This window comes from Pristiophorus japonicus, chromosome 12 (assembly GCF_044704955.1).
Source record: "Pristiophorus japonicus isolate sPriJap1 chromosome 12, sPriJap1.hap1, whole genome shotgun sequence".
NCBI classification, from domain to species: domain Eukaryota; kingdom Metazoa; phylum Chordata; class Chondrichthyes; family Pristiophoridae; genus Pristiophorus; species Pristiophorus japonicus.
This window is the reverse complement of record NC_091988.1, coordinates 107,747,486-107,760,554: the sequence shown is the minus strand read 5'-3', so window position 1 is coordinate 107,760,554 and position 13,069 is coordinate 107,747,486. Positions and strand designations below refer to the sequence as shown.

The window sequence follows — 13,069 nt, the reverse complement described above, 5'->3', positions numbered from 1 at the left end:
AAATTAAACAGCTACAAAGAACTACAAAAATGGCCGAGTGCCAATGTTTTTTTCACATTGAGCATGCGCGAACGCTCCAACGCGCAGCGTTGCCGGCAGGAAAAAAACTAATTTAAATTGTACCCGCCCCCTCCCACTTACAAAATCAGCGCGAGTGTCAGCTCCGCCCCCCTGGGCGCCGCGCCAGGCAGACAAGGAGCTGCAGAACGCTCCAGAATCGCGAGTTTTTTTTTAGGCGCCGTTTTAGGCGCAAAAAACGGGCGCCCAGCTCGGAGGGACGCCTGTTTTTTATCGTGTGGAAACTTGGGCCCATAATGTGTAGAATGTACATGGGCAGTAGAGATTAAATGTGTAGAATGTACATGGGCAGTAGAGATTAAATGTGTAGAATGTACATGGGCAGTAGAGATTAAGGGCCCAAGTTTCCACACGATAAAAAACGGGCGCCTCCTCCCCCCCCTCCCCCCCCCCCCCGCGGGAAGAACGGACGCCTCAGGCTGACTGCAGAATTCTCCGTGCCTGAAGCACTTTCACACAGGTAGGAAGATGGTTTATTTAATCTTTTCTTTGCTTATAAATGTTTATTCAGGTTGGATTTATTTGTATAATATTTGTAGAAGTATAAATAAGGATTTATTGTCGAAATTAATGACTTCCCTTCCCCCCCCCCACCTCGTTCTGGACGCCTAATTTGTAACCTGCGCCTGATTTTTTAATGTGTAGAACAGGTTTTTTCAGTTCTACAAAAATCTTCACTTGCTCCATTCTAACTTAGTTTGGAGTATGTTTTCACTGTGGAAACTTTGAAATCAGGCGTCAGTGGCCGGACACGCCCCCTTTTGAAGAAAAAATTCTGTTCCAAAGTAGAACTGTTCTACCTGACTAGAACTGCAGAAAAAAAAATGTGGAGAATTGCGATTTCTAAGATAGTCCGTTCTCCACCAGTTGCTCCTAAAAATCAGGCGCAAATCATGTGGAAACTTGGGCCCATAATGTGTAGAATGTACATGGGCAGTAGAGATTAAATGTGTAGAATGTACATTACCTGAAGAAGCACTTGGCTTGATGAAGGATGGTTTTTTCTCATGGTGTCCTTTGTTCTGAATGTCTCGATGCCCTTGCTGGTTTTTGATGTCTGTGCTGCCTCTTCAGGTGAAGAAGGATTGGAATCCAGAGGATCACTTTCTAAGGGGTGGAATTGGAGAAGCGCTGCAGAAACCTGCAATCTACGATGTAGACCATTTCAATGGCAGGATCCCGCAGTCTTCGCGGGACAATGACACAAATTCTGATTCGTATGTGGAAGTTGAACATTCAAAAACTGAGCAAAACTCCACCCAAGACAGGTAATGCTATATCCCACGATTCATTTGCATAATGTGTATCATACATTTATATTAAATTTAACTGGACCAGCCACATAAATACTGTGACAACAAGAGCAAGTCAGAGGCTGGGTATTCTGCGGCAAGTGTCTCACCTCCTGACTCCCCAAAGCCTTTCCACCATCTACAAGACACAAGTCAGGAGTGTGATAGAACACTCTCCATTTGCCTGGATGAGTGCAGCTCCAACAACACTCAAGAAGCTCCAGGACAAAGCAGCCCGCTTGATCAGCACCCCTCCACCACCTTAAACATTCACTCCCTCCACCACCTTAAACATTCACTCCCTCCACCACCTTAAACATTCACTCCCTCCACCACCAGAACACCGTGGCTGCAGTGTGCACCATCTACAAGATGCACTGCCAAGGTTTCTTCGGCAGCACCTCCCAAACCCGTGACCTCTACCACCTAGAAGGACAAGGGCAGCAGGTGCATGGGAACACCACCACCTCCACGTTCCCCTCCAAGTCACACACCATCCTGACTTGGAAATATATCGGTCGTTCCTTCTTCGTCACTGGGTCAAAATCCCGGAACTCCCTCCCTAACAGCACTGTGGGAGCACCTTCACCACACGGACTGCAACGGTTCAAGAAGGCAGTTCACCACCACCTTCTCAAGGGGCAATTAGGGATGGGCAATAAATGCCGGCCTTGACAGTGACGCCCACATCTTACGAATGATGTAAAAAAAAATGTTCTTTTATCCTCTTTTAATATAGGAATTAACCAGCCCCCTGGCACTCTTTCCTTTTCTATTGGATTTTTATGGATATATAATAGTACCTCTGCTATCTCATTCCTAATTTCTTTTGAGAATGCACAGATGCAATTCATCTTTACCAAGAGTTTCACCCTCTGTAAATCTGACTAGTTTATCAATTAACTCCCTCCTTTCTATCTTCAATGATTTGATTTCCTTTTTGATCCCTTTTTCTAAAGTCATGCCCACCCTGTAAACTCCCGAAATACTGAGGCAAAGTAACGATTCAGTATGTCTGCCATTTCACTGTCATTATCTGCGAGTTTATCTTATCCCCATCTTAATTTTCCCTTTGGTATTAATACTTACTATTTATTTTGATATTCCTTGATAATTTAACTTTCTAATTCCCCTTTGCCTTCCTAATTGTTTTTAACCTCTTTCCTAAGCTCTCCGTATTCCCTTATTGTCCATGTACTTGGTGTATGCCTTTTCTGTAGATTCAGTTTTACCCCACTTGTCCCTTTGCAGGGTGTTTCATCATTGGCTCGTTTGTTCTTGATTTTTTACAACAACAACTTGTACTTATACTATTTATATAGCACCTTTAACATAGTAAAACGTCCCAATGCGGTTCCCAGGAGCGTACCAAACAAAATTTGACACCGACCACATAAGGAGTTATTGGGGCAGATGACCAGAAGCTTGGTTAAGGAGCATCTTAAAGGAGGAAAGAGAGGTAGAGAGGCGGAGAGGTTTAGGAAGGGAGTTCAAGAGCTTCGGGCCCAGGCATCAGAAGGCACGGCCCGACCGATGGTGGAGTGATTATAATCAGGGATACGGATGAGGCCAGAACTGGAGGAGTGGCAATATCTCGGGGCACGGGGGGGGTGGGCCTTGATGGGATATATAGCGGAATATATTTCTCCTGAACTTGGTTGATCACTTTTTAAAAAAAAAACTATTTTCCACTGCTGTTCTATCTCTTAGTTTGTCAGTTTTTTCCAGTTTAAACACACTGTATAAACTCCATTCCCTTTCCCTACCTCCTCTTGAAGGTTTGTTTGCAGGTAGTTGAAATCTCCCATGATTATTATTCTGTCTTTTACTCATTTCATAGATTTGCCGACATATATCTTTCTCCACTTCCCGTCTACTATTAATGTGATCGATCCCTTATGATCATTTATCTCAATCCATTCCATTTCTGTTTTCATAATGTTAATGAGATCCTTTTTTCCTGCTGCTATTATGTTATCTCTAATTAGTACAGCTACCCCATCCTGTGTATGTGATTCTTGCTGCATGCAACTCTACCTCAGATCATTATAAAGTCCCTCATTCTCCGAGGTAAAACTGTCTTGAGTGAGCATTGTTTTTCCTGGGGAGTCCTGGTGTGCTGTGCTGGTATCCTTTCGGTAATAATGCATTTGTGTTCAGGGCAATAAGGCAGTGGCATCATCAGTTATCCTGCAGAGACCAGTTTGGACTGCAATGAAACTCCTTTTCTACCCAACACAAGTGCGATAGGTAGCAATGTGACCCCAGCACCCAACCTCTGAAGTGAAATGATTCCCATAAATAGGCAAATTGCTTCAGCAGCTGGCAGAACAGCAGGAATTGTCAATGTTGCTACCTTGGCAACCATGTGTGAGAGTGCACTTGACCTTCACAGGAGCAGGGTCACCGAGGGCAGATTTGACATTTCTGCCTGTTTTGTCAATTTATACATCTGAAGAATCACGGGAAGGTTTTCAAATCCTTAAGATCACTGATCAGCAAGCAGGTTTTCATATCGTCGTCGGGAAGCATTTGTGCAGTGGCAGGATAATATGAAAGTTGCAAGTAGGATTTGACACCGTGAGTAACCTCTATATCGTGTCAGCTGAAACAAAGGTAGCTGTCAGAAACAAAGCTGTGTCCATGTATCTTACAGAACATGTAGAAATGTATTTACTGCTGTATCGCATCCTGACAACAAGTCCCAGAGGCCTGACGGAGGTTAGCTGGGATTACCCCGACAGCCCACTGATGGAAATATATCTAGGAATAAATTATTGTAGCTTTTAATCAGCTTGAAAATACCATTTAAAAAAAAAGCATTCATTGTGTCAGTAGAAATTCAAAAAAATGTAAAGCCTTATTTCTGACACCATTTTGCACCAATATTCTCCCCTCTGCTGACACTCCTGACTTGTTGGGTTCAGTTGCACCGAGCCAGTAACACACCTAGCTGGCCATTCTGAATGTGAGAGTCTATGTGGGGAGTGTCACCGGTCTATTTAACCATGGGGGCACACAGCCGAGCCCAGTCCTGCCTTCATCAGATATGTTTCCAGCATTGAGGCCAATACTGTGGTACCACACTGCCCAGCCGTGGCAGTCTGATTTATACACCCTGTTTTTACATGATGTGACATTGCAACTAAAACACTCCAGCAGCAAGCAGTCCATCTCCATCCTTACCAGAGTGCAGGTAGAGAATTCCACTCTACTGGTGTACCCCGGCGTTTCTCGCTGTGAAATTTTCTGTTGGTGCTGTATCCCTGTGTGTGCTGGGGTGTGTGTTGCTGCTGGGCAGGTAAAAGAGTGGGAGAGCGATAGTAATAAGGGATAGGCGTTTCTACGGCCGCAACCGAGACTCCAGGATGGTATGTTGCCTCCCTGGTGCAAGGGTCAAGGATGTCTCGGAGTGAGTGCAGGACATTCTGAAAAGGGAGGGTGAACAGCCAGTTGTCGTGGTGCACATTGGTACCAACGATATAGGTAAAAAAAAGGGATGAGGTCCTACGAGACGAATTTAAGGAGCTAGGGGCTAAATTAAAAAGTAGGATCTCAAAAGTAGTAATCTCGGGATTGCTACCAGTGCCACGTGCTAGTCCGAGTAGGAATCGCAGGATAGTTCAGATGAATATGTGGCTTGAGCAGTGGTGCAGCAGGGAGTGATTCAAATTCCTGGGGCATTGGAACCGGTTCTGGGGGCGGTGGGACCAGTACAAACCAGACGGTCTGCACCTGGGCAGGACCGGAACCAATCTCCTAGGGGGAGTGTTTGCTAGTGCTGTTGGGGAGGAGCTAAACTAATATGGCAGGGGGATGGGAACCAATGCAGGGAGACAGAGGGAAATAAAATGGAGACAGAAGCAAAAGACAGAAAGGAGATGAGTAAAAGTGGAGGGCAGAGAAACCCAAGGCAAAAAACAAAAAGGGCCACTTTACAGCAAAATTCTAAAGGGTCAAAGTATGTTAAAAAGGCAAGCCTGAAGGCTCTGTGCCTCAATGCGAGGAGTATTCGGAATAAGGTGGACGAATTAACTGCGCAGATAGCAGTTAACGGATACGATGTGGTTGGCATCACAGAGACATGGCTCCAGGGTGACCAAGGCTAGGAACTCAACATCCAGGGGTATTCAACATTCAGGAAGGATAGACAGAAAGGAAAAGGAGGCGGGGTGGCGTTGCTGGTTAAAGAGGAAATTAATGCAATTGTAAGGAAAGACATTAGCTTGGATGATGTGGAATTGGTATGGGTGGAGCTACGGAATACCAAAGGGCAGAAAACGCTAGTGGGAGTTGTGTACAGACCTCCAAACAGTAGTAGTGATGTTGGGGAGGGCATCAAACAGGAAATTAGGAGTGCATGCAATAAAGGTACAGCAGTTATCATGAGTGACTTTAATATGCATATAGAATGGGCTAACCAAACTGGAAGCATTATGGTGGAGGAGGATTTCCTGGAGTGCATAAGGGATGGTTTTCTAGACCAATATGTTGAGGAACCAACTAGGGGGTGGCCATCTTAGACTGGGTGTTGTGTAATGAGAGAGGATTAATTAGCAATCTCGTTGTGCGAGGCCCCTTCGGGAGGAGTGACCATAATATGGTGGAATTCTACATTAGGATGGAGAATGAAACAGTTAATTCAGAGACCATGGTCCAGAACTTAAAGAAGGCTAACTGAAGGTATGAGGCGTGAATTGGCTAGGATAGTTTGGCGAATGATACTTAAGGGGTTGACAGTGGATGGGCAATGGCAGACATTTAGAGACCGCATGGATGAACTACAACAATTGTACATCCCTGTCTGGCATAAGAATAAAAAAGGGAAGGTGGCTCAACCGTGGCTATCAAGGGAAATCAGGGATAGTATTAAAGCCAAGGGACTGGCATACAAATTGGCCAGAAATATCAGCGAACCTGGGGACTGGGAGAAATTTGGAACTCAGCAGAGGAGGACAAAGGGTTTGATTAGGGCAAGGATAATAGAGTACGAGAGGAAGCTTGCAGGGAACATTAAAATGGACTGCAAAAGCTTCCATAGATATGTAAAGAGAAAAAGGTTAGTAAAGACAAACTTAGGACCCCTGCAGTCAGAATCAGGGGAAGTCATAACGGGGAACAAAGAAATGGCAGACCAATTGAACAAGTACTTTGGTTCGGGATTCACTAAGGAGGACACAAACAACCTTCCGGATATAAAAGGGGTCAGAGGGTCTAGTAAGAAGGAGGAACTGAGGGAAATCCTTATTAGTCGGGAAATTGTGTTGGGGAAATTGATGGGATTGAAGGCCGATAAATCCCCAGGGCCTGATGGTCTGCATCCCAGAGTACTTAAGGAGGTGTCCTTGGAAATAACGGATGCATTGACAGTCATTTTCCAACATTGCATAGACTCTGGATCAGTTCCCATGGAGTGGCGGGTAGCCAATGTAACCCCACTTTTTAAAAAAAGGAAGGAGAGAGAAAACAGGGAATTATAGACCGGTCAGCCTGACATCGGTAGTGGGTAAAATGATGGAATCAATTATTAAGGATGTCATAGCAGTGCATTTGGAAAGAGGTGACATGATAGGTCCAAGTCAGCATGGATTTGTGAAAGGGAAATCATGCTTGACAAATCTTCTGGAATTTTTTGAGGATGTTTCCAGTAGAGTGGACAAGGGAGAACCAGTTGGTGTATTTGGACTTTCAGAAGGCTTTCGACAAGGTCCCACACAAGAGATTAATGTGCAAAGTTAAAGCACATGGTATTGGGGGTAGTGTGCTGACATGGATTGAGAACTGGTTGTCAGACAGGAAGCTAAGAGTAGGAGTAAATGGGTACTTTTCAGAATGGCAGGCCGTGACTAGTGGGGTACCGCAAGGTTCTGTGCTGGGGCCCCAGCTGTTTACATTGTACATTAATGATTTAGACGAGAGGATTAAATGTAGTATCTCCAAATTTGCGGATGACACTAAGTTGGGTGGCAGTGTGAGCTGCGAGGAGGATGCTATGAGGCTGCAGAGCGACTTGGATAGGTTAGGTGAGTGGGCAAATGCATGGCAGATGAAGTATAATGTGGATAAATGTGAGGTTATCCACTTTGGTGGTAAAAACAGAGAGACAGACTATTATCTGAATGGTGACAGATTAGGAAAAGGGGAGGTGCAACGAGACCTGGGTGTCATGGTACATCAGTCATTGAAGGTTGGCATGCAGCTACAGCAGGCGGTTAAGAAAGCAACTGGCATATTGGCCTTCATAGCGAGGGGATTTGAGTACAGGGGCAGGGAGGTGTTACTACAGTTGTACAGGGCCTTGGTGAGGCCACACCTGGAGTATTGTGTACAGTTTTGGTCTCCTCACTTGAGGAAGGACATTCTTGCTAATGAGGGAGTGCAGCGAAGGTTCACCAGACTGATTCCCGGGATGGCGGGACTGACATATCAAGAAAGACTGGATCAACTGGGCTTGTATTCACTGGAGTTCAGAAGAATGAGAGGGGATCTCATAGAAACGTTGAAAATTCTGACGGGTTTAGACAGGTTAGATGCAGGAAGAATGTTCCCAATGTTGGGGAAGTCCAGAACCAGGGGTCACAGTCTAAGGATAAGGGGTAAGCCATTTCGGACCGAGATGAGGAGAAACTTCTTCACCCAGAGAGTGGTGAACCTGTGGAATTCTCTACCACAGAAAGTTGTTGAGGCCAATTCACTAAATATATTCAAAAAGGAGTTAGATGTAGTCCTTACTACTAGGGGGATCAAGGGGTATGGCGAGAAAGCAGGAATGGGGTACTGAAGTTGCATGTTCAGCCATGAACTCATTGAATGGTGGTGCAGGCTCGAAGGGCCGAATGGCCTACTCCTGCACCTAGTTTCTATGTTTCTATGTATCCCTGTGTGTGTTGGTAAACATAGAAACATAGAAAATAGGTGCAGGAGTCGGCCATTTGGCCCATCGTGCCTGCACCGCCATTCAATAAGATCATGGCTGATCCTTCCCTCAGTACCCCTTTCCTGCTTTCTCTCCATACCCCATGATCCCCTTAGCCATAAGGGCCATATCTAACTCCCTCTTGAATATATCCAATGAACTGGCATCAACAACTCTCTGCGGCAGTGAATTCCACAGGTTAACAACTCAGTGAAGAAGTTTCTCCTCATCTCAGTCCTAAATGGCTTGCCCCTTATCCTAAGACTGTGTCCCCTGGTTCTGGACTTTCCCAACATCAGGAACATTCTTCCCGCATCTAACCTGTCCAGTCCTGTCAGAATCTCACATGTTTCTATGAGATCCCCTCTCATCCTTCTAAACTCCAGTGAATAAAGGCCCAGTTGATCCAGTCTCTCCTCATGACAGTCCAGCCATCCCTGGAATCAGTCTGGTGAACCTTCGATGCACTCCCTCAATAGCAAGAACGTCCTTCCTCAGATTAGGAGGCCAAAACTGAACACAATATTCCAGGTGAGGCCTCACCAAGGCCCTGTACAACTGCAGTAAGACTTCCCTGCTCCTGTACTCAAATCCCCTTGCTATGAAGGCCAACATACCATTTGCTTTCTTCACTGCCTGCTGTACCTGCATGCCAACTTTCAATGACCCAGGTCTCGTTGCACCTCCCCTTTTCCTAATCTGCCGCCATTCAGATGATATTCTGCCTTTGTGTTTTTGCCCCCAAAGCGGATAACCTCACATTTATCCACATTATACTGCATCTGCCATGCATTTGCCCACTCACCTAACCTGTCCAAGTCACCCTGCAGCCTCTTAGCGTCCACTTCACAGCTCACACCGCCACCCAGTTTCGTGTCACCTGCAAACTTGGGAGATATTACACTCAATTTCTTCATCCAAATCATTGATGTACATTGTAAAGAGCTGGGGTCCCAGCACTGAGCCCTGCGGCACTCCACTAGTCACTGCCTGCCATTCTGAAAAGGACCGGTTTATCCCGACTCTCTGCTTCCTGTCTGCCAACCAGTTCTCTATCCACGTCAGTACATTACCCCCAATACCATGGGCCCAAGTTTCCACACGATAAAAAACGGGCGCCCCGCCAAGCTGGGTGCCCGTTTTTCACGCCTAAAACGGCGCAGGAAAAAAAACGAGCGATTCTGGAGCGCTTTGCAGCTCCTTGTCTGCTTGGCGCGGCGCCCGGGGGGCGGATCCTACACTCACGCCGATTTTGTAAGTGGGAGGGGGCGGGTACTATTTAAATTAGTTTTCTTCCTGCCGGCAACGCTGCGCGTGCGCGTTGGAGCGTTCGCGCATGCTCAGTGTGAAAAAAACATTGGCACTCGGCCATTTTTGTAGTTCTTTGTAGCTGTTTAGTTTTTGAACATTTTTTAATAAAAGTACATTGCCATCAGAACTGAAGCTTCTTGTAGCAGTGAGAAGGGTGCAGGAAGCCTCAAGAAGTAGAGGCAGCCGTTTCCCGACAACCTCCCCCTTTTGCCGTCAGGAAATGGCTCCTCAATTTCTGAGGCTTCCTGCAGCCTTCTCTCTTTCCCGCCAGCCGTCTGGAACGGCTCCCTTCCCCTTTTCCCCCCCCCCCCCCACCCCGGCGTTCGGTCGGCTCCCTCCCCCGCGTTCAGTCGGCTCCCTTCCTCCCCCGCGTTCGGTAACGGCTGGCTCGTTTTGTGAGGCTTGCTGCACCATTCTTCCTGGCTGAAGCACTTTCACACAGGTAGGAAGCTGGTTTATTTAATCTTTTCTTTGCTTATAAATGTTTATTCAGGTTGGATTTATTTGTATAATATGTGTAGAAGTATAAATAAGGATTTATTGTAGAATTTAATGACTTCCCTTCCCCCCTCCCCCCCACCTCGTTCTGGACGCCTAATTTGTTACCTGCGCCTGATTTTTTAATGTGTAGAACAGGTTTTTTCAGTTCTACAAAAATCTTCACTTGCTCCATTCTACTTTTGTTTGGAGTACATTTTCACTGTGGAAACTTTGAAATCAGGCGTCAGTGGCCGGACACGCCCCCTTTTGAAGAAAGAATTCTGTTCCAAAGTAGAACTGTTCTACCTGACTAGAACTGCAGAAAAAAAAATGTGGAGAATTGCGAATTCTAAGATAGTCTGTTCTCCACCAGTTGCACCTAAAAATCAGGCGCAAATCATGTGGAAACTTGGGCCCCATCTGCTTTAATTTTGCACACCAATCTCTTGTGAGGGACCTTGTCAAAAGCCTTTTGAAAGTCCAAATACACCACATCCACTGGTTCTCCCTTGTCCACTCTACTAGTTACATCCTCAAAAAATTCCAGAAGATTTGTCAAGCATGATTTCCCTTTCATAAATCCATGCTGACTTGGACCAATCCAGTCACTGCTTTCCAAATGCGCTGCTATTTCATCCTTAATGATTGATTCCAACGTTTTCCCCACTACTGATGTCAGGCTATATCCCTGGTGCTGTATCCCTGTGTGTGTTGGGGTAGTATCCTCTATGTGCTGGGGTGTGTGTTAGTTAGTGCTGTATGCCCTTTGTAGATTATGGAGTGTACTCTTCAAATTTGGCTGTCTTCAAAAATTTGTCACCATCCTCCTCTTGCTTCATGATAACATGCAAGCCATGATCCTGGCCAATGGATCCACCACAGATCCATTCCACGTTCGGACCGGGGTGAAGCAAGGCTGTGTCATCGCACCAAAGCTCTTCTCGATCTTCCTTGCTGCAATGGTACATCTCACCCTTAGCAAACTCCCCGCTGGAGTGCAGACCCGCTGGAGTGGAGATAATCTATAGAACAAACGGGAAACTGTTCAACCTCCATCGCTTTCAGACCAGATCCAAGGTCGTGCCATCCTCTGTCATCGAATTACAATATGCAGATGATGCTTGCGTCTGCACTCACTCGGAGGACGAACTCCAAACCACCATCAATACATTCAACGTAGCGTACGAGAGCATAGGTCTTACACTAAATATCAGTAAAACAAAGGTGCTCTATCAACCTGCCCCCGCCACACAGCACTGCCCCCCAGTTATCAAAATCCACGATGAGGCCTTGGACAACGTGGACCATTTTCCATACCTCGAAAGCCTACTGTCAACTAGGGCAGACAACGATGACGAGGTCCAACACCACCTCCAGTGTGCCAGTGCAGCCTTCGGTCGCTTGAGGAAGAGTGTATTTGAAGAACAGGACCTCGAACCCGGCATCAAACTCATGGTCTACAGAGCAGTAGTGATACCTGCCCTCCTGTATGCTTCTGAAACATGGACTGTGTACAGCAGGCACCTCAAAGCACTGGAGAAGTACCACCAACGCTGCCTCCGCATCCATTGGCAGGATAGGCACACCAATGTCTGTTCTCGCTCAGGCCAACATCCTCCGCATTGAAGCATTGACCACACTCGATCAGCTCCGATGGACTGGCCACATTGTCCGCATGCTCGATACGAGACTCCCAAAGCAAGAGCTCCGACACGGCAAGCGAGCCCCAGGTGGGCAGAGGAAACTTTTCAAGGACGCCCTCAAGGCCTCCTTGAAGAAGTTCAACATCCTCACCGATACCTTGGAATTCCTGGCACAAGATCGCTCAAAATAGAAGAGAATAATCCGGGAAGGCATCGAACGCCTCGAGTCTCTCCACCTGGAGCAAGCGGAGACCAAGCGCAAACAGTGGAAGGAGCACACGACAACCCAAGCATTTCAACAAACCGACACTTCAACCAACGTCTGTCCAACCTGCGACAGAGGCTGGAGCTCCCGCATTGGACATAACAGTCACTTGAGAACTCATTTTTAATGTGGAAGCAAGTCATCCTCGACTTTGAGGGACTGCCTATGATGATGAGTATCCCCTGTGTGTGGTGGTGTTTACATCAGAAATAGGAGCAGGAGTTGGCCATTTGGTCCCTCGAGTCTGCTCCGCCATTTAATAAGATCATGGCTGATCTGATCGTCGACTCAGCCCCACTTCCCTGCCCGCTCCCCATAACCCTTCACTCCCTTATTGCTCAAAAATCTGTATCTCCACCTTAAATATATTCAATGACCCAGCCTCCACAGCTCCCTGGGGCAGAGAATTCCACAGATTTACAACCCTCAGAGGAAATTTCTCATTTCAGTTTTAAATGGGCGGCCCCTTATTCTGAGACTATGTCCCCTAGTTCTAGATTCCCCCATGAGGGGAAATATCCTCTCTGCATCTACCCTATTGAGCCCCCTCAGTAACTTATATGTTTCAATAAGATCACCTCTCATTCTTCTAAACTCCAATGAGTAGAGGCCCAACCTACTCAACCTTTCCTCATAAGTCAACCCCGTCATCTCAGGAATCAACCGAGTGAGCCTTCTCTGAACTGCCTCCAATGCAATTATATCTTTCCTTAAATGAGGCCAAAACTGTACGCAGTACTCCAGGTGTGGCCTCACCAATACCCTGTACAGTTGCAGCAGGACTTCTCTGCTTTTATACTCTATTCCCCCTTGCAATAAAGGTCAACACCATTTGCCATCCTGATTACTTGCTGTACCTGCATACTAACTTTTTGTGTTTCATGCACAAGGACCCCAGGTCCCTCTGCACTGCAGCACTTTGCAATTTTTCCCCATTTAAATATTTTTTTTATTTTTCCTGCCAAAGTGGTTAACTCTCTTGGTGCTGTATCCCCTGTGTGTGCTGGGGTGTCTGTTGGGATGTGTTTCAAAGTTAAATTTCCCTCTTTTGGAAAATGAATTTCAACTGTTGGCATGGAGCAAC

General features: G+C 46.3%; 1 protein-coding gene across 1 annotated transcript in view; it reads left to right on the top strand.

Moving 5' to 3' along the window:
- Window positions 1-1,155: 1,155 nt before the first annotated feature.
- Window positions 1,156-13,069, top strand: part of LOC139276831 (nuclear receptor subfamily 2 group C member 2-like) — a 170,367-nt gene continuing 158,453 nt past the window's right edge. Inside the window, exon 1 of the mRNA XM_070894830.1 lies at window positions 1,156-1,346. The gene's annotated coding sequence lies outside the window, so the exon portion shown is untranslated. The remainder of the gene's footprint in view (window positions 1,347-13,069) is intronic.